The sequence below is a fragment of the Cryptotermes secundus genome, unplaced genomic scaffold, assembly GCF_002891405.2.
Source record: "Cryptotermes secundus unplaced genomic scaffold, Csec_1.0 scaffold1297, whole genome shotgun sequence".
Taxonomy (NCBI): domain Eukaryota; kingdom Metazoa; phylum Arthropoda; class Insecta; order Blattodea; family Kalotermitidae; genus Cryptotermes; species Cryptotermes secundus.
In genome coordinates this window covers 130,936-152,173 of record NW_019732392.1, presented here as the reverse complement: position 1 = coordinate 152,173, position 21,238 = coordinate 130,936, and the positions used below count along the sequence as shown (strand labels likewise).

At 42.6% G+C, this 21,238-nt stretch overlaps 1 protein-coding gene across 2 annotated transcripts in view; it reads left to right on the top strand.

Moving 5' to 3' along the window:
• The window catches only part of LOC111867702 (zinc finger CCHC domain-containing protein 10), a 187,107-nt gene that overhangs the window by 140,597 nt on the left and 25,272 nt on the right, over positions 1-21,238 (top strand). The gene's annotated exons all lie outside the window — the stretch shown is intronic.

Here is a 21,238-nt window from a genome sequence, read left to right as displayed (position 1 = left end):
TACGATAATTTATTCTCACGTACTTTGTATTTAGTTTATGAAATTCTGTGCTTTCAATAAAACTCATATACCTAGAGTTATTAATTTCTCATTTTATCCGGCCCGTTGAAAGTGCTGAATTACCTAATGTGGCCCGCGGTTCGAAAAGTTTGGAGACCCCTGGTCTAGAGGAAATGTGGGAGTCTCGACAACTCACAAGCCAATGTTCTTCACAGCCTGTTACAGGGATAACTTTACCTTAACTTTGCTTAGGCTAATGGTGTATTATAAGGAATATTTAAGTAAGAATTGTAGTAAGGAATCTCCCTGCTTTAGAGCGCTTTGATGTCGTCAATTTATATCACGATTTAAACCCTAAACAATTAACTCAGACCACTTGAAGATCTTTCTTGCTCGTTATATTCGATGGTGATCTTCAAGCAGAGAAGCAGAGGCCTGGACATAGGCATTTCAGTAATTCAGTTCAGAATACCCCATCTTGAAACTAGCGCTAAAACTGGACGTTGTATTTACGTGTGGATAAAATCTAAGCATATTTAAAGGTGCTTCTTGGAAACGAACAATATTACCGCCGATTCACATAAGCGGTATAAATGTTCTCGTCCTTTAGGATCATTACATTAATCACGACGGCCTCATTAACCAATTTCTGTTGCTAAATGAAGCAAGTGTAGCTCTCTAATAACAATTACCGGCGTTCATTTAAACACTAGCGTAACTTGTTCAAGATCAATGTGGCCTACAGGGAGGGAGTAGTGAAGGCTGGAACGTAAACCGCATTTCTTATATAGTCAGTGAACACATGCTATTTGTTCTTCTGTCAAATATAAGTTGTCAGCCACGAGTTGCTAGTTGTTTGTAATGTGAAGGTATCCAAGGCCTGTTAACGTAGACCCTGAGTTTAGTATGAAGACTGGAGAGAGGACATTTATCTGCATGAAACAATATTGTTCACCAAATTGTAATGCGTGTTTCCTTTAATCTTGGTACGTATGTAGAATGGCCTAGAAGTCAGTTAACTGGTTAGAAAAATGTACGCTAAAATACTGTGACAGGTGAACCCACTGCATAGATAAGTGTCACTTCTGTCAAGACAGTACGTGATAACCAGCGTCCATTGTTAGTCTACAGCTAGGAGTTCCTAGGTAACGAATTCTTTGTGGCAGTTGCATGGCAACAACAGCGTCCATTGCAAGTCAACGGTTAGGTAAACATATATTCTCGTAGCAACGAGAGGGTCGTTTGCATGACAGCAAGGAAGGTGTCTGCTATTTTGTACGCCAAGAACCTACCTCAGGGAGATTATACGAGATGTAAGGAGATAAGGAGAGATCCGTGAAGTGAGACCACGGATCAGAGAAGTGGAGTGATCAGAGACGATGGGCGAATCAGGTCGCATTGCCTGGAAGAAGTTATGTCAAGAGTGATTTTAGTGACTGGAATTATAACCGTGAACGAGTTGTTCAATAAAACAGCTTCGTCTAATTATTTGTCACGGAATCCCGGACACGTGAGAGTACGTTAGAAATTTCGTTCTTACTGACTGAATTTGCAAAATTTTTCGAAATTAGAGCCACCGTATTAGATGCACAACTCAACAACGCTCTACAAACTGACTGGCAGGTTTCGATCTGAACTTTCCCGTTAACACGAGAGAACTTTTGAGTTTTGTACACATATATTTCCGTCTTAAATGCAGCTCATTATCTGTTCACTCTTCTTCCTCACCATATGTTTCGGCCGTATACGGCTGTCATCAGGTATTGTCTGTGTCGTTAAAATTGTTGCACTGTATGTCAAAGTTATATGTCGCGTATGAAGGGCTATTTCCTAATTAAAATAATTAAGCTTGGCATTAAAATTAACTTCCTAATGTTATATCCGCACCACCAAATAAAATAAAACAAAATCCGTAGTCAGAGCCCTTGAACATTTCGCAACATGTAACATGCTGCTGTTTCAGAGTAAGCAGTTGTTGGCTGCTCTCCCAACCCGCAAGTTGTCCATGACTGCTTATTTCTCATATCTGGTGGCCGTCTCAAATGCTGCTGTTGCCGCTACTACTAATGATAATAATAATAAAGAAAAGCTGTCCCTGTGCTTAACTAATTAAGCACTACGCCATGAAGACATATGGGAGAGTGGAAGTATAGATCCACGTTTTCTTGACCTGGGCACTAGTTGGAGGTGAGTGGTCAGTTTCACGTCCCGGGCACTTTACCTCTGGGGAAAGAACCCCCCGTAGCTGTTTGATAAGAGGCTGGGTGGGCCCCAGAGCCAGTCTGGACGACGCGGAGAAGAGAAAATTCTTGACCCCAATGAAAAAAATAATTCAGTTTATATATTTACAATCTTATCAGACCGAAGGTCAGTTATAAATCAAGCCCGAGCAACAACCCAAGTTCAACATGGCAGCTTATATCATTGGACAACATTAAATCAATTAATTCAATCACGTAAATCATTAAGCAGCGAGAAAAGTATATTACATTCATTTCGAATACTACTAATTAAGGAAGTACTGTTACAAAATGTGGTTAAGAGAAGCAGTTAACAATAATGTGCGTTGTAACATAGCATTCATACAGCTTTCCATAGCGCAGGAATTTAAAAATAACCGTTTTTTTATCCAGCTCTGGTATACAGTGCTTCTGGCGATTTAACCTGTTTGCTGTTTCTTGAAACAGCAAAGGAGACGAGAGGATAAGAAATCAGATGAAGCACAGAGAACTGTTGGTTTAGTCCACTGAGACCGAGATCTGGAGAAACTGAGAATCACTCCGCGAGGCGAAGAAGTGTGTGATAGGAATTTCCGAACTCTGAGATTGATGTGTTTTAAACGAAGGTCTCAGAGAGTGCGAAGTAGGGTGTTCGCGCACCCCATGCTATTGAAGTGCTTCAGAGGGCACATGCTTTAATTCATGTCTCAATCATTATAACCATCTTCTAGTTTTCAGCAGGCTCAATTAGGACCGAATGTGTTTGAGAACAGGGTGTTGAGAGGGATACTTGAACCTAAGAGGGGTGAAATAACAGGCAGGCGAAGACATTTGCATAATCAAGGGCTTCATAATTTGTACTCTTCACTAAATATCATTACATAGGCTGAACAGACCAAGAAAGATATGGGCGAGAAATGTGGTATGTTGTGGATTCATTCATTCATCGGTAATCTGTCAGACGACAGGTCCACAGCCTCTTCCAAAACAGTTCCTCCACTTAATGCGATCTTCTGTTTTTGGAAAGAGACTTTCCAGGAAAAGTGATAATGTGGTAGTTTTTCCATTTGCTTTCCACATCGCAGTACAGCAGCCGTTCAAACCACTCTGGTTTGCTGTTGCTATACGAACTTGAACCATCTCGAGCATCATTTGCTCTGTGCTTCAAGTCGCTGCTGATGACGCTGCTTCCGGCATCAGTTTTCGGTGTCTCTCTTCGTCTGATGCCTACCCTTTGACCTGTCCAGCAAGGGAGGCCCTGCCAGTAGCTACGCTACCGCTGGTATAGCTCTCAGGGTCCTTGGCACACTCAAACCCCCTCACCACGACAAGGTGGAGACACCAACGAGGGGGGTTTTTCGCCCCCGTAGGACAATTGAATCTGGACCATCCAGCCAACAGTCCATCGCTATACTGAGTCCAAATTTTGTGATAAGAGATATTAATTACCCACTGTTCTAGATTATGGACAAAGACTGGAAGAAAGTTTAATGTCAATAAAAATTTAATTAAGTTGCATATGTGGAGGAAAATACAATATTTGCATCATTTGAATGTTGCTATGTAGAGAAATATATACAAGAACGTCAGGCGAAATATCTGATGGGAGGACGGCGTATATTGGAGGATAATATTAAAAGAGATCCTAACGCAATAGGATATGAGGACGTGGACTGGTTTCATCGTGTTCGGATAGGGATCAGTGGCAGATTTGTTCGGGTTCCATATTTTGTTGACCAGCTAAACCATTGTAAGCTTCCAAAGAAGGACTCCCTTCCATGTAGTTAGTACAATGCGAGTCACTGTGTGGCAGGACATGACTGCGCTGAGCACGGTATTTCGCGGCCATCGAAGACAATGGCCGTCCGAGGTGGTGGGAGTTCGGGGCAGTTACCAGTTCCCGAACGGTCCGTGCTGCAGTGTTCTTGCGGCGCTTAGGGTTTCAGAAATTGTGGATGAGAATATTTGCGGTGAAACCCCCCCCGAGGGCCAGACAAGCTTCGCGTACGTGGCAACGAATGTACGTTGTTGTTTGGTACCGTTAATTAATTAGCATTTGCCTGGCAGCGTAGAACTAACTTAGTTACAGCAATGTGCGTTCAGCCATCCATCCTTGCGTAATTGTTACGCCATTCCATGGCTTGCAGTTCATGGGTAAACAGGTAATTGTGCCCATAACTGTCAGTTCCGTAGTAGCGCTGGTGTCAAATAATCTATTGCAAAATGTTACATTCGTTCGTACAACAATCACTAACGCTGAAGTATTTCAAAAGTAAGCTTCATTATGTAAGTTGAGATAGGAAAACCACTGTCGTAAACGGTGTCCTGGCCATGTACTGAACCAGTTACTTCCATGACAGAAATCAGAATTGTTATCGCTTTATCCAGACTCTTCGATTTTGAGCTGAAGAGTGTTGAGCGTGTATATCTCGTAGGCCTCATAGTGTCCAAACGAATACAATTAAAGATGCTATTCCCGCTTGTATCGCCATATGGTATCATAACTTTAGTCAAGGAGACTACAGTCTGATTCCTTCGAACACCTAGCATATCGATACAGTTCAGTCTCTGATAAACTGTATCTCATGTAACAACTGTTTCGTTGGTTTTCTCATATGCTTCTACCAAAGTGTAATCTTTCTTGAGCTGAGCTGGAGCTCGACATGTCTGCAATGGCAGCTTTAGCGCTTGGCTTTCAGTTGTTTCTCCCGCACGAAGACATTTTACTGAACTTCCGTCCTGCTAACGTTGGGATGCGGAGTATAGCCTACACCGCCGTTACCTGACTAGATCGCACGTCACTTCCTTTGGGGTGCGATTTGTTAAAATTACGCTGCGGCCATTTTCTGCTCCGTGTCGTTCTGTGGACGTATTTAATGACATCCATAAATCTGAACGGATTTTGGTTGGGTACTGGATAAAATGCCGATCACAGTGGCCGCGCGGTCTAAGGCATGAACCGTCTTCTCCCGCTCGAACACTGGGATCATAGGTTCGAATCCCACTCAAGGCATGATGTCTGTGTGGGCTTATTCTGTGTTTGTGCTGTTCTGTTTGTAGGTAGGGGCCTTGCGACGGGCTGATCCCCCGTCCAAGGAGTCCTACCGACTGTGTATTGATTAAGAAACTGAAAAACGGCCAAGGTCCAACAAAGGGTTGTAGAGCCGTAGACAGACTGGATAATATTAGTGACTATTATCAGCGGTTACTTGTTGATATACGTTACATGATTTGTATTAAACAGGTTTGACTTTGCTTAGACTAGCGGTAACATGAGCACCTCATTAGGAGATGCATGTCACATTTTCAGTGTATTTATTCTGATTATTTTTAACACGTTAGCATCTGCTTACTAGTTAGCAATATGTCATGCTTGTCATACGTTGTCTCTTTGTTTCAGGTAAGTTGATACTTTTACTGTAACAGTACAGAACTGCGTGTATGAGTAAGTCGCCTTGGCTTCTCTTTGTCGTTTCAAAACCTTGTTTCTTACATCAGTCCGTCACGGTGGAACGCAAAATATGTCAAGGGATACGAGTATTATGAGTACAGAATTTGAATATCTGTGAGTTTGTAGGTTTAGAACACAACACTTTCTGGTGATGAGAGTCCTATTTTCGTGAATTATAATTTATATATCTTCCAGTCTCCTATCGAAAAGTCTGTAAGGTTAAAAAATATTTTCACGTGTATGTGGGGTACGTGTGACGAAAATAATGGGTTCTGTGTCGGTTGATTGGATTTATTGGCTCTTCATTTACAATCTCCCTTAATTACAATCAATACAGCGCTATCGCTGATTTACACAATGTACAGTTCACCGTTGCACACGCACTAGGATTCTCAGTTTTCCCCTAGTCGTCTCCTAGCAACGGATCTCAACACAGAAACTAGCACTTCAAATCACTATGAAGTCTTCTTGCCATTTCTTGTTCAATCATCCTGGAACCTCGGAACTCAACTAAAAACTCTCCTGAACTCTTAACGACACTGCATTGCACTGTGCACTAATCTAAGATACAACAGGTCTTCGTTGATCCGCACGGACAACACAGAAAACACAAGTCACATGATTCCTAGCCAGCGAGTCCATTGACGCGTTGATAGTTGTCTAGCAACGAGCTATAACATTCGTTCTGTTGTTGCGTGCGCGTATCGCTGGGTGTTTACGAGTATTGAGCCGTTGCCTGGCAATGCGTTGACATGTTACAGTATTAAGATGTAGACCTATAATTTTATCTGTTGTTGTATATGGCTGTGAAACTTGGTCTCACGCCCAGAATGAAGAACGCAGGTTCAAGGGATTTGATGAAGGATACCGACGAGAATATTTAGACCTAAGAGAGGCGAAGTAACGCTAAGTTTGAAGAATTTTCATAATAAGGAGCTTCATAATTTTTGCCCTTCACAATATATTACAAGATGATGAAATCGAGGAGGATTAGATGGACTACGGAAGGTGTTGGGGAGAAGAGGAATGTACGTAAAATTTTAATAGGAAAATCTGAAAGGAAGAGACAGCGTGAGAAATTTAGTGGTAGGTGGCAATAAAATATTAAAACGATCTTAAAGATCTTAATGGCGGCACGAAAAATGCCCTACCAGCAAGCAAGATGTGTATTGGCGGAAAAGCTGATAGAAACATCCTTTACTCTGACAGGGTTTGAACTGTCGGTCGTACACAAATTCCACTTATTTCTTTTTCAGCCTTACTCGCAGTTTACCAAGAAAACACAGAGAACTGCACCAGTCGCCCTTTCGCGAACCGTGTCTGTCGATCCCAGGCTACCCACGCAGTTGTTCTCTCCGTGAACTAACTGTTACAATATCAGTTTTCTTCACGTAGATTTGCTTTAAAAATTCGAGGGCCCTCGGATCGAATCCCAGGCAATACTCTGATTGTTAAGACTGCAACCCCCATATTTTGGGGGGAGGTGGGATCCACAACGCTATCAGTAACTAGACTATATAGCGTCGAAAGGTAGGATAATTGATAAGCTGGAAAGGACTTGGAAGGATCTTGGCCTGATCGAGGTATTATCCCGGAAATTTCCCATAGAGACTGATGAAAACCACGAAATACTTCAGGATATCATGTATCCTGGCGGAGGTTCGAACCGATCCCCTTCAAAATACAAGTCTAGATAGTTTCCGCGAGGCCAACCAGTTCGGTATGCTTCCATATTCAGTTTCTTCTCTCTGAAGATGGAAGCAGGACGTTGAGTTTCAGAATACCGCAGTCTCGGTGTTCACCTCCGTAAGAACATTCTCTTGGCCTCTTATTTGAATGTCTCGCTGCAGAAAGGGAGGTACGGAGAAAGCAAACGCAAATAATCCTTTCTGATTTCCGTATGCGAGTTGTGCACAAAACTGAACAGCCCTGCTTTGTTAGAGGAAAATGCTCGGGGGAAGTAAATGTTTGTACTCTTCCGCTGGTCTTTGCTCCCTTTTGATGTACGACAATATACACATACATGCGCGTAGCCCTTCTACTGACGCACACGCTCTGAGGGCCGCAAGGCGGCTGGAAACTAGCTTCTTGTACTAGAAAACGGCGTTTCTGAGCGTCCACATTTTTTAAGATTAATCCGACGCACTCCATAGGAAGGATGAAATATAACGAGTTTCCTTATCTCTGTCGCGTTCTCGGATTAGAGGCCTAAATTCTTGATCACGGTAAAGGCGAAGATAGGTGAAGCTGTTGCTGTGCCTTTGAGGGAGAGGAGTGGAGCTGTGGCTCCATCATTGTTTACCTCGGCACTACATGGAGGTGAGCAGCCAGCTTCACGCCTCGGCCACTTTACACCTGGGGATACAGCCCCCGGCTCCCATTGGATAGGCAGGATCGGCCCCAGAGTCGATTTGGACGCTGTGGCTTTGAGAAAAATATCTTGCCCCTACCGGAAACTGGACCCCTAGCGTCCAGTACGTAGCTCGTCGCTACACCCATTGAGCTATCCCGGCGATAAGTGGTAATTGTGTTAAATTTTTAGAAGGGCAGAAGACTTCCTCCATCTAGTCGTGTTACTGTGCCATACCTAGGATCTCAGATCAGGTGATGAGGTTAATAATATATAATCATAGAACAAATGGCAATACTCCAATAAATACTGTTTTTATTTGTGGTATTATGTAAGAAGTTGCTGCTTTTAACGAATTTTATATATCACTCTAGTTAAAGTAAAGATGATAACGTGATTCCTGTCCTTACCCGAATCAGAAATAGACGTATTGTCTTTCCAAAATACCTAGTGGTTGGTCATACTCATAATTTTGGTGTTCAGAATCGGGAGAAGAAATGCAAATACAATTTATTCATATGAGTCTCCTCTGTTCACCTTGATTAAATCAGTCAGAACTTTGGAACATAGTTTTCAGACACTTGATTGTTCTAAAATACTGAAGTTATTCGATATTTTTAATTGGCGTAGTTGGTTGAGGCACTATGCTACAAGCCGGAAGGTCGCGGGTTCAAGTCCCGATGGGGTCCTTGGATTTTTTCGATTGACCTAACACTTCCAGCCGCACTATGGGGTCGACTCAGCCTCTAACAGAAATGTGTACCAGGAATATTCTTGGAGGTAAAAGCCGGCCGGCGCGTAAGCCTGGCAATCTTACCGCCATGTATGAGCCGATTGTCTAGAAAATGTGGCAACCTCAGCATCTCACAACCCTATGGGTCTCCATGGCCCGTTACAGGGATATCTTTACTTTTTTGCCCATTCTACATTCCATAAATATAGTCCCCTCCGAAAGAATGTAACTGTACACCAAAAGTAGGAACAGTTTGTAAGGGTGTAGCGTCGCTTTGGGTCAGCTGGCGGGACCTTGTGAAACCCGTAACGAACCTTCAATATATCTAAGACGGCGGGGATTTTCTTCATCAGCTGAGCGACCCTCAGCTTCTTAAGGGGATCATTGCTCCGTGGAGTTTGTCAGTTATCCAAGAAGAAGAACGGAGCGTAGGAAGCCGTAATGAAACATGGTCGTGACATTATGCAACACTGGCAGACTTGAAGAGTATGTATATGCACTCGCGCGGCTTCGAACTGTATGTGATGGATTTTACTGCTCAAGATTTCTTCAGTGTTGTAACAGAAGCTCGATGTTACGTCCTGCTGAAAGTGGGTTGGATCTACGATCTCACAGGTTTGTCTGAGAAGCAGTTTGTTTATGGTAAATTTTACGAGTACTGCTAACCTATTGACAACTCATTTTGAGTTCTTGTCCGAGTGAAGACTCCTTCTGATAGGGAGGGGCATCATGATAAGCGGATCTGTTCGGCACCGTAGCATTTTTCAAAGTCAAAGTCACATTACGACTGACGGTCAGTCAGCCAGTAAGTCTTTGTGTCGATCCCCATCTGGGGCTCATGACCAGATATTTATTACTCTCTGACAGCTACGGTCTTGTGTTTTTGGGGCGCCCTCTCTGACGAGAGGACGGGTCTGTCTTTTGTATATGCTGCTGGCCCTTGCCAGTGCAGTGTTTCTCGGGTCCGAGTCCCTTGGGACTCGTGACCATATTTTACTGTCTCACATTTGAGACTTCCTTTTTCGTCGCCTCCTACGACTCGCAGGATCACTGTGGAGGTATTCGACCCCGCCTCTACACGGGTTGTGTGGAGGCGGGGTCGAATACCTCCACCGTGTCGCTGCTCCAGTGCTTTTAAGGTTAGGTAGCTGCTTGTATCGGACAGTCGAACACTGCAAGGAACGTAGAAGGGTAGATACCTCTCGGTACTAGGCGCACTCTCATGTCTCGTCTTCAGACGGGAGTGTTTAGCAGCATGTTCCGGCCGACTTTTATCCCAGTGTATGCATTTCATAGACCTATCAGTTATGTTATATATCCCATAGGCGTCCCTGTAAATGACAAAGACTTTCCTGTGCTTAGTGGAGCACCGGCTGAAGAAGTCAAATCGGGGAACGGGGGTGCAGCTAGCTCCACACATTCTTTCCCTTGGTGCTAGATGGAGGTCAGTGGTCAGCTTCACGCCCCAGCCGCTCTCCCTCCGGGAAGTATCCCCCCTTGCCCATTGTGTAGGAGGCTGGGTAGGCCCCAGAGCCTGTCTAGACGTTGTCTCTGCTCGCAATCGAATCCCGGGATTCGTCCATTGGCCAGCCCGTAAACAGTCACTATATCGACTGAGCTAATCTGGTTGGGTCCCATACTTTTTGTCCTGGACGACGTTAAAATCACGTACATGCACGGTGTGTCCAGGATTCGTTAGGACTCATTTTTTTTTTTTTTTTTAATTTTGCCCTGCAATGCCATCTGTTGGCGAGTTGTGACGATAAGATTCTTAAAGTATCACCTGTGGCTGTCTGTAATTTCAAAGCACAAGCATCGCTGCATCATGTGTTCTGACCTTGAATGTAACAGTACTGTTCTGACACTCGTCGGAAAATGGCGGTTGAACAGAGAACCAACATCAAATTTTGTTTGAAGTTATGCAGAACAGCCGGAGAAGTGTACGAAATGATGAAAAGTGTGTACGGTAGTGATTGTTTGAGTCGCTCGAACATTTTTCGATGGTATGCTGTATTTCGTGACGGCAGGAAGGACACTGAAGACGCTCCACGTGAATCAAAGCCGAGAACAAGTCGCACTGAAGAAAAGGTGAAAAAAGTGACCGGACCGAAATCCTTGCATCAGACAGATGTGTTTCTCTAAGACTCATCGAGGAACTTTCGGGAATACCAAAAAGTACTGTGCATCAAATTTTGACCGAGGATTTGGGCAAATGGAAGGTCTGTGCATGGTTTGTACTGCACACACTTTCAGGCAATGAAAAACATGCCAGAATGGAACACTGCAAAGACATGTTACGGTCGGTCCAAAATGATACAGAATTTACAAAATCGGTTGTTACTGGTAACAAGACATGGTGTTTTCAATATGAGCCTCTCACAAAGCGGCAGAGTGCAGCGTGGTTGAGCCCAAAGAAGCCGAAACCAAAGAAAGTGCGCATACAAAAGAATCGAGTAAAGACACTGCTAACCGTTTTCTTCGATTCCGAAGGAATCATTCACAAGGAATTTTGCCAGGAGGTGAAACAGTGAATTCTGATTATTATCTCGGAGTCCACAATCGTTTATGGCGAGAATTCTTCGAATTCGACCTGAATATTGAGAGCAAGGTTCTTGGTCGCTCCTCCATGACAATGCCCCACCCCAGAAATCGAAGATCCTGCGCGATTTTTTCGTCAGAAAAGGGATCACAGTTCTTGATCATCCTCCGCATTCGCCAGATTTGGCTCCAGCAGATTTCTGATTGTTCCCAAAAGTTAAGTTAGCGGTGAAAGGAGACCATCACGACACCATCCAGGACATCCAAAGGAAATGTACCGCAGTTTTAAATGCGATTCCACAAAAGGAGTACAGTGACTGTTTTCGAAAACATTTTATTCGATTCCAGCTATGTATTGATCCAGAAGTAGACTATTTTAAATAGAAAGAGTGAAATTTTGAAAATAATTCACGTCTTATATTTTAATGAACACATTGCTAACAGAACCTGGACACACTGTATGTTTTTGTTTACCTAGGCCGTCGGATCGCAGGGCGAGCAAACTCAGCTCACAGCAACAGACCTTCAGGTCTCTTTCATTACTTTCGTTCGCAGTTCGTCATGGCCAGAGGATTACTACTGTTAATATGCCGCGGGCTACTGAAATCCGTTGAGCAGAGTTATGCCTGTGAGCCTAGCTTTGCGCATGTCTGTAAAGGTAGGGAAAATTTATGTTTGATGAACCATAACGGCCCTTTATTTAAAATCCCCAATACTGGAGGTAAATGGCCGATTTTGCTGACTGGCGTTCAATTAGCTGACTTTAACAAATAAACCGTACTGATGGACTGAACGTGGGGATATTATCATGTGAACATCATGTTTCATAACTTGCTTTTGATAAACATGCAGATGAAATTTACGGTCATGACCTGGAGCTGTGGAGTAGCTATACACGTGCTTATCTGACGTAACGGCCGATCTGTTATCGATATAATCGAGACTGCGGTGTTGACGGGGAGTTCACAGGCACGATACATGTGAAATTACTGTTGAACAGTACCTTACACTGACAAGCTGCGCTGCTGTTTGCGTCTCCGCCATGACTCTGTTTTACGGCAGTAGATTCTGGTATTTCAAATCTCTTCTCTCATCCCCATCTATAAGAACAATAATATATTAAAATAGTTGTGACTTCATAGTTTTTCGTTGTAAGTATTAAACAGGCCTATGTACATATGTGAAAGTCATGATGATGATGATGATGATGATGATGATGATCACTATCATCATCGTCGTCATCAAAACAGCCCCCTTTGAGCCATATCCTTCTTTAGAAGATTCTACCAGATTGCATCTGGTTTTCACTTCTTTGGTTTTCGTAACATTAATTCTTTTATAGACCAAGATTGTCGGCCTTGCGTCCAACCTCAGAACCTGGAGGACCAGGTTCCTGTATTTATGTTCACCAGTGATAGGGTGGTCCAGTTATACCTCCAGTGACAGCAGGTCCCCTTTTCGTCGCAGGGCTACGGTGGAGGTATTCCAATATTAATAATCCGACGCTACATAGCCTCGATACCGACAACAGCGTCGTTAAATAAGCAACTATAACAACAGTAACAACAATAAGAATATAAAGAACCCTTAATTCCTCCAGCTACTTCGCGTACATTGTCCTTCCGTCCGACACTGTGTAGTGGCTGTAGTGAAAGCGTCTCTGATGAAGCAACGTAAGGAAAGAAATGAATCCCTGTCGTTCAGAAACACCGGACGGGATAGAGATATACAGTTGTAACGTGCTGTGATTGCTCGTTCGGAATTGCTGGGGAGATTAAAGCGAGATTGTCTTCATGGTATGTATCCTGTTGTGTGTCATATACAGGGTGTCCCAGGAGGAATGGACCAAACTTCGGGATATATACGATATATGATATATACAGTAAGGACAGTCTACACAACAATCTTTCTGAAAGAAATGGCCCAAAATACGGGTCGAAACTTGTAGCGTAAACAACAAGTAAAAACAAAATATTTACACATTAGTGTATATTTTGCTGTTCTTTCAGAAATATTGTGTGTACTGTCCTTACCGTATATATATATCATATCCTATTCGTAATTTTGAACGTACGTAGGGTCGTTATTTAATGGAAATGTTTTTGAATAAAATGAATCACACTACACATGTAAACGAAAATAAAATACACGTATCATAGTAAAAGCGTAGGTGTGTACTTTGAAGTATCTTCTAATATGTGTGCTTCCCAGTTTAATGTAGCAGTAACTTGTAAGTATGTAACAGCGCTGAACTCTGAAGCTGCTGTGTGCCGCAAAAAGGCAAGAAACTCTGCATTTGCACGGACCCTTCACGAAATAATAACTTTTTAATGGGGGAGCACTGAGGCGGGAAGGCATTTGAAATATTCTCAACTTTAAAATTGTTTCTCCTTAATTGTTCATAAAACTTTCTTACATTTTTCCTCTGTTAAAACATTTTTGATAGTCTCCAATGCGTTAAAGGTAGACTCGGTGTTCTGTATATTATGGTCATCCCCTCTCTACTCCTTCCAAAATAATTTTTTGCTTTAATGTCGTCGCTTTCAAAATAACTAGAAAAGAGTGATTGCGTATGCTGCTTGCAACTAGTGAGCCTTCAAATTCTGTAGTGTAAAATTTCCGTATTTTTATTTTTAAAATATTCCACGTCAATATAGGGACGATCCAAACAAAACATAGAATGCAATAGAAATGTATACAGCGAGGATGGATAGTTCACACAAGAGGGAGGTAGCGGGGTGTAAAAAGGATGTAAGGCATTTTTCCACCGTTGATGTTGAACAGCCTAGCGTTGACTGGAGACTAAAAGTTATAATGAACGTTGCTTTTGGTAAACTTCTATCGGGTGTCCGGGTGAAAGATATCCAAAACAAAAAAATTATATCTCGGAAAGTACTTGTCGTACTTGTCCGGTTTACGTCATCGGAAAGGAAAACCCTGTAATTTTTTATTCCATACCCGGCTTACGCGCATGCGCCGCCACATTTCTGCCACCATGTTAGGAATCACTTGGACAGAGTGATGGCTGGGAGATAGATCGGCAGAAGTGGACCAATCGCTTGGCCTCCTAGGTCGCCAGATTTAACGTCACTGAATTTATTCTTGTGGGGTTATGTGAAGAACATTGTGTACCAGGTTAAGATCAACGACCTGAAACACCTGAAAGCCCGCATAAGGGACGCTGTGGCTACGGTAACACCAAACATGCTGGATCGTCTGGATATTTGTCGTGCCACCAAGGGAACCCACGTTGAAATTTATTGAGAAAGTTATATGCCCAGAAAAACTTTGATAGTTTCCCTTTGTAGTGGTGTAACCCATAAATGCGTGTAATGAAAGCTTTCTGAGATATAACTATTTTATTTTGGATACCTTTCATCCATTTGGTACTGTGCAACTTCTGGGCCATGCGCACCGTCTGATATTCCGAAAGCAAGCAGCGTTTTGTAAATTGGATCTGTTTCCGTCCTCAGATGATGCGGTTGGGAATGACCTCACTTGGATCCGTTGGAAAGAGAGGGGCCAGACGCTCTGTATCGTCAGGACCCTTTAGAATTGTCTATGGGCTCTCGGTATCTGGAATACACAGCGTCGGTCTTTACAGTTTATGCATTTAGTCGCCCTACGCATTTTGCGCATACCATGTTAAGGCGGTAGTACTCATAGATACTGGGACTGCTGTAAGAAGCTGTAAGTACCCCAGACATTTCAGTCAGTATCCGACACCGGGGTTCAGTGTGCATTTCCCCCTTGAATGCGAGTCGGAGACCCGTGGCCAGTGCATATCATGTGAGATAACCGTATTGTTCGCACCGATCTCGTTATGCAAATGATGAAACTGTTGATGTGCGGATTGTAGAGTTAGTATATCCGGGGCATGAAAATGACCACTCACCTCCATCTAGTGCCGAGGTCACGAAAACATACGTCTTGATGGCTTATTTAATGCTTAATTAGTTAAACACAGGCAAAACTTTACCTTACCTTTAAGTCAGTGTATTATGCTATTCAGTTTATCATAAACTAGATATGTTTCACAGACAAGGTTTGCCAGTTATGAGTAAGCTAGATAACAAAACAAACTCCGTGGTTTTAGTCCGCAAGCGAACTATACCGACCGAGCGACCGCCGCTTGTCGGCGAAGTTAGTGCCAACTTTTGCGGATAGAGAGTGTCGCGCGGTCAGCGCAGCGGATCCCCACGGTCGTTAATCTCGGTTTTCAAGACCGAAGCTAGATAATGCATATGTATATTAATACAACAGCCAGACGGGTTTATTGAATGACTTAACGTACATAAATTACAGGTACCGTGAATTTAGAGAAGATAACTGATTCCTGTGTTTGAGATTCTGACAGCGGTGACTGTTCTATGTTAATGGGATATAACGCGGCTTAGTCCAACGAAAGACAGTCAACGTTTCGGAAGAACATCGCTTCTATCTTCAGGGTCAAGGAAGAAGCCAAACAGTAAAGCAATATGAAGCAGGCAGAAGTCAGGTCGCACGGCGTGGACTGGTTATTTGCTACTGTTCTGCGATATTGATATTTCCTGCACTGTGGATAAAATCTATATATCATGAATCAGTCTTCTTGAACTGTAGACAGTAACATTTCTTCCACTGTAGATATACTCGTAGTGGTTATGTGACGTCAGAGCGTCTGTTTTTCAACTGGAGTGCACTGTGTAAAGGTGGTGATGGCGTTAGGAGTAGAGGCTTTGTGAGAAAGTGCACAGGTATTGCGGTAAATGTTTCAGAAACAGCCCTTACTCGGCATGGGTCCTGCGTGGGAGGGACTGGAAGCTGCCTAGGTTCTCAAGTGCAGATGTACTCATGCTTTAACCATGAATGGTTTAATTCTGGAACAAGAGCGTTCTACACGTGGTTCGGCATAAACGGAGTGCTTTAGAGTGCATCCAGCGGTAACTTGGTGGAGTACTGGGGAAAGTACGTTGGGGAGAGGGAATAGAGCTCACAAAACATTTTAAACATTTTAATCTTGTTATTTGGGAGCGTTTTTGAGTGGAATACATTTCTGAACGTCAGTCAGATGAGCGTTAATCTGTTCTGTAATAACGTACACAGTAATCATACTTATTGTATAGAGATAATCTCCCGTGTTGATTTGTAATACTCTTGTAATCCTAATAAGTGAATCGGGAAACTGAAATTTTGAGGCATTTCAGTAACAAGTGAATATTGGTATGCCGATAATGTGTTGAGTCCACAAATTCTGTTATTAAGCTCCGTGTTGTTATACGTGATTTGCATATGGCTGTGATAACTCTTAAGCTAATAATTCTGTGCTTTTGGTTACATAATCACATTATATGTTGCAGGAAGAGATGGCTAATGTAATAGGTGGTGTCGATTTTATTTGCGACATGCATATAAAGATAATTCCATTGGAAATCAGAAAGACTTAAATAAATCCGGTTCTTTAATATTAAACCATAATTAATTGCGACATTATTCTTCATTAAAAATTTCTGTAATATAAATAATCGTTACAACATAAACTCATATTTAGATACGATGTTTAACACAAAGGTATTTATTGTTCTGTCATACAGAAAGAGAAGGTATACCAAGCCCTGACGGAACACACTGCTCACTAATTGTAACTGAGAACAAACGGCTAATGGAGCTGATAACTGCCGCCCACTGCTGACAAATCATAAACAAATTCCCAAGCATGAACCGCACTGCTCTCCGTGAAATATAATGCCGTCAAGCGATCCACAGAGTTAATAAATTCCCATCATTCTAAACCTTATCGACCATCAGGCATACTGATTCATCGACAAAATTCGTAGGATCTTCCCAAGCGGCGTTGCATCGGTCGCAGTGAAGCGCAGCGCCGTAAACCGGTCAAAAACGTAACTTCCCTGCACAAAGCCATCAGGATTCTCGTATTGTTAAGAATCTAAAGTAAGATGCATATGAAGCAACTGAGATACTGTCGTTATCACAGAACACATGCATTGCTGACCTGTCCTGTCACTCATGTTCCGGCTATAATGTACATATGTACAATATATACGAAAAGGCAAGTTGTTATTCGCCTGTACTCCACACTGTGTAGGGGGACGCGATAGCGTAGTTGGTTGGGGTGCTGTGCTATAAGCCGGAAGGTCGCGGGATTGAATCCCGATGAGATAGATTTTTTCTTCAGTTTTCCTAATCCTTCCAGCCGCAGTGTAGCCCTGGGGTTGACTAAGCCGCTAACAGAAATGAGTACCAGGAATATTCTTGGGGGTAAAGGGCGGCCGGCGCGTAAGGCTGACAACCGTACCACCATCTGTGAGCCGACTGTCTAGAAAATGTGGGAACCTCAACATCTCACAACCCTATGGGCCTCCATGGCCTGTTATAGAGATACCTTTACTTTTTACTTACTCCATACTATGTTCCAAGTCTGTGTTCATGTTTATATATGATAGGTCAGATTTCACACACACATGGCTACAAACCAAGAGGCGAAATTGTTTAAACGATTAAACATGATTATCAATATAAATCAATACATATTTCTTAACACCTTCATCCTTATTAAATAACATCATTATATATGTATCAGGTGAAACCGTCTCATAACAGTAAGTTGCATGGTTTTATGTAAGTGTTGGAAAGAAAAATTATTCTGAACTAAATGGTATGAAATTTTCCCAGAGTTTAATCTGATTTTAACTTTTATGTTAATGTAATTTCGTCTTAATACCAGAATTCACAAATATTTTGAAGGATTAGGTAGCTGTCGGCATTATATGATTTCGTCCTACATTTCATAGGGCGTATCTCTAAATGTTACATTTGTGCGTTAAGGCTCACAAACATTGCGAGCATCCGAAAATTTTGAGCTACTTTCAGATTGTGGAAATGTGTACCAGCGGAAACTTACGCGTAGAAACTTGCGTAAGCTACGTGTTAATCTGCAGTGTTCTGTGGTTTTTCTGTGTGAGTGCAAGCATAGTCAAGTTATGTGTGCTTCCCGGAACTGCTCAGAGCCAGTGTTGGTTTATACGATGCGGTTGTCGCCCCTTGAAACAGCAACACACACAACAAAGTAACTCACGCGGAGGGTTTTCGTGTGAATCAGAGTCTACCTCGCTTTGCCTTGCAACTTAATTAAACCCAGCAGCTACAACTGGCACAGTTCTCTAAGACAGTGACTGTGTCACATACACGTGGGCTCTGTACGTGGTTTAGTTGATGTTTCAGGTTCGATTCGCGGCTCATTGATGTGGGTATGATAGTTTGTTATCTGTTCGGAGTTAGGCCTCAACTAAATGTAGAATTCACTGAATCAAGATTTACTGTACTTGGAGCATAACTCGCCTTCATTTATTACTCACATGGCTAATTGAAGGGAAAACGAAGTCCCGTACTTCTCCGTCTCTCGAAAGTAAAGTAGTGTTTTATTCATCCATTCCAAAATGGTTGGGGTGGAAATAAAGTAAAGGTTTCCCTGTAACAGCCCGTGGGGCCCATAGGGTTGAGAGATGTTGAGGCTCCCACATTTTCTAAACAATCGGCTCACAGATGGCAGTGAGGCTCTCAGCCTTACGCTCCAGCCGCCCTTTACCCCAAGAAATATTCCTGGTACTCATTTCTATTAGAGGCTGACTCGACCCCAGGGCCACAGTGCGGCTGGAAGAATTACGTAAATTGAATAAAATATCAGACACATTTTCAAGAGATACCCGGTTTGAATCTCGGCCGGAACACCGGATATTTCGAATAAGATTCTCGTGTTTTTCCTCTGCCCCTCCACATAATGTCACCATAGGGCCTGAAAATATGACCTGCTACTTTCAGATCTTCCGCTGTTCGCAGTGACTAACGGTGCTTTAGTCTCATTTGGAAGATAGGTGCACTCCAGACTGGAATATGACTTTGTGCTCTTAACGATCGAATGTGGCCCGCATGAATTCTGGAGTAGTATAGAAAAGATGCAGTAAGCGAACCACTGGATCATAGCGCTCGTTTCGGTATGGTATTCGCGGTATGGACGGTGGAATCTCATTGTGAAGCAGTTGCACGGTTGAGTGCTACAAAATTGCTGTGGAGTTTCTTCTTTTGTGGAATGGAAGGAATTTTGTTTGACATACAAATCTCCTCAGCTTTATCTTTTGTTCGTCGTGTGATGTGCCTTCCCATACAGACGCCATCTGTAACAATAACCTGAGTCGTAGAGTCGAAACTGTGTTTCACTACCGTGAAGGGAGTAGCAAATACGGATTTTTTTTTATTGGCAGTAATCATAGATTTAAGTTCTAAAACTCATGGCCATACTAACAGATTTCTTTAAAAATTATGCTTTCTTTTATAGGTAATGGGGATCCACATAGCTCGGTGAGAAAGTGGATATGTCCAGGGAATGGCAGNTGTCTTCCTATAAACAACACATGTTAAGTAAGATTTGAGGCTTCCACGGCGGTGACTAGGAAGAAAGCAGTCTTCTGGGATTTGGCACCGTGTATATGTGGTGTTAACTGACGTTTCGGAGGAACGTATCTGCTTTTACCAGTTCTCACGGTCTCTTCGCTTGCGGATTTCTTATATTTTTCCTTCTACCCTGAAGATGGAGGCGATACGTTCCTCCGAAACGTCGGTTAAGACCACATATACACGGTGCCAAATCCCAGAAGACTGCTTTCTTCCTAGTCACCGCCGTGGAAGCCTCAAATCTTACTTAACATGTGTTGTTTATAGGAAGACATAATGTTTAAGCTTGTACCATAGACGTAACTGCCGTTGTGAAATTTACCAAGCCGTTTACTTGAAAATATCGATTTTATACACGGGTACATCACGTGCTGGATTTTATGCTAACCAACTTAAATTGATGACATATTATAGGTCTGAGATCGCGTGCCCTTTCGGGGGGCCACTTGACACGCACATTGAATAGCCTCACGCTCTTTCAGTTATAGATAGGTTATTGTTAACTTAGCAAGCTGATTAAGTAGCGTATATTTGAACTGTAGGTGCTAGTGGCATATGATGAGCATATGAACGGTTGGAAATTGAATATATATATTCTATTTTCTATCGGTCTCTCTCTCTCTCTCCTTCTGAGAAACTCAGGGAATTAAAAGATGTTATGACGTTTGCACTGAGATGCCTTTTTTTTTTTCCTTGGCACTACAGCCCCAGTGGGCCTAGGCCATGAACTTCTCCGTTCACTTCGGTTTTTCTAGATCATACACATACGGTAGGACTCCTTGGGCGGGTGATCAGCTCGTCGCAAGGCCTCTACCTGTAGACAAACACAGAAAAACGCAGACAAACATCCATGCCCTGTGGGATTCGAACCCGCGATCCCGGCTTCCGAGCAAGTGAAGACAGTGCATGCCTTAGACCGCTTGGCTACCATGACCGGCTGAAGCAGTATTGAAGGAGAGAAATTTGTGAGGGCATCGCCATCTTAATTAGCCCGTCTATTTTAAAGGAAATGCAAAACTGCTTTACCAAGTTCTGTTTCTCTGTTCATCATACATAAATAATGGAATTGAACGTTCAGTATCGAGGTGTGTTTTTGCCCAATGAAGTGCGCATGTTGTAATTGATTGAAAGAGGGGGTTAAGATAGTGGTGTCATAGTGTCCGTCAGAAATTTATATTGAGTGTCGTAATATTCGGTTTATTGATTTGCTTAAGACTGTGCGTAGATATACTATACATACATACATGCGCGCACACACATACACGTACACACATACTAACGCACGCGCAGACGAAAGCATAAGCTCACTCTCGTTTCAGAGCAAGAGATATGTGTACAACGTACACTTTTGCTACTTTTAGGCCAACTTCTCTTTATTATTTATTAATGTAATAAAATAATACACAGTGGACTGGTCTGTTGATGCAAAGAAATGTTTGTTTTTGTCTTGTAGAAACTGTAAACAGCGAATTAGGTGATGAATATTTTATGTGTTTAAG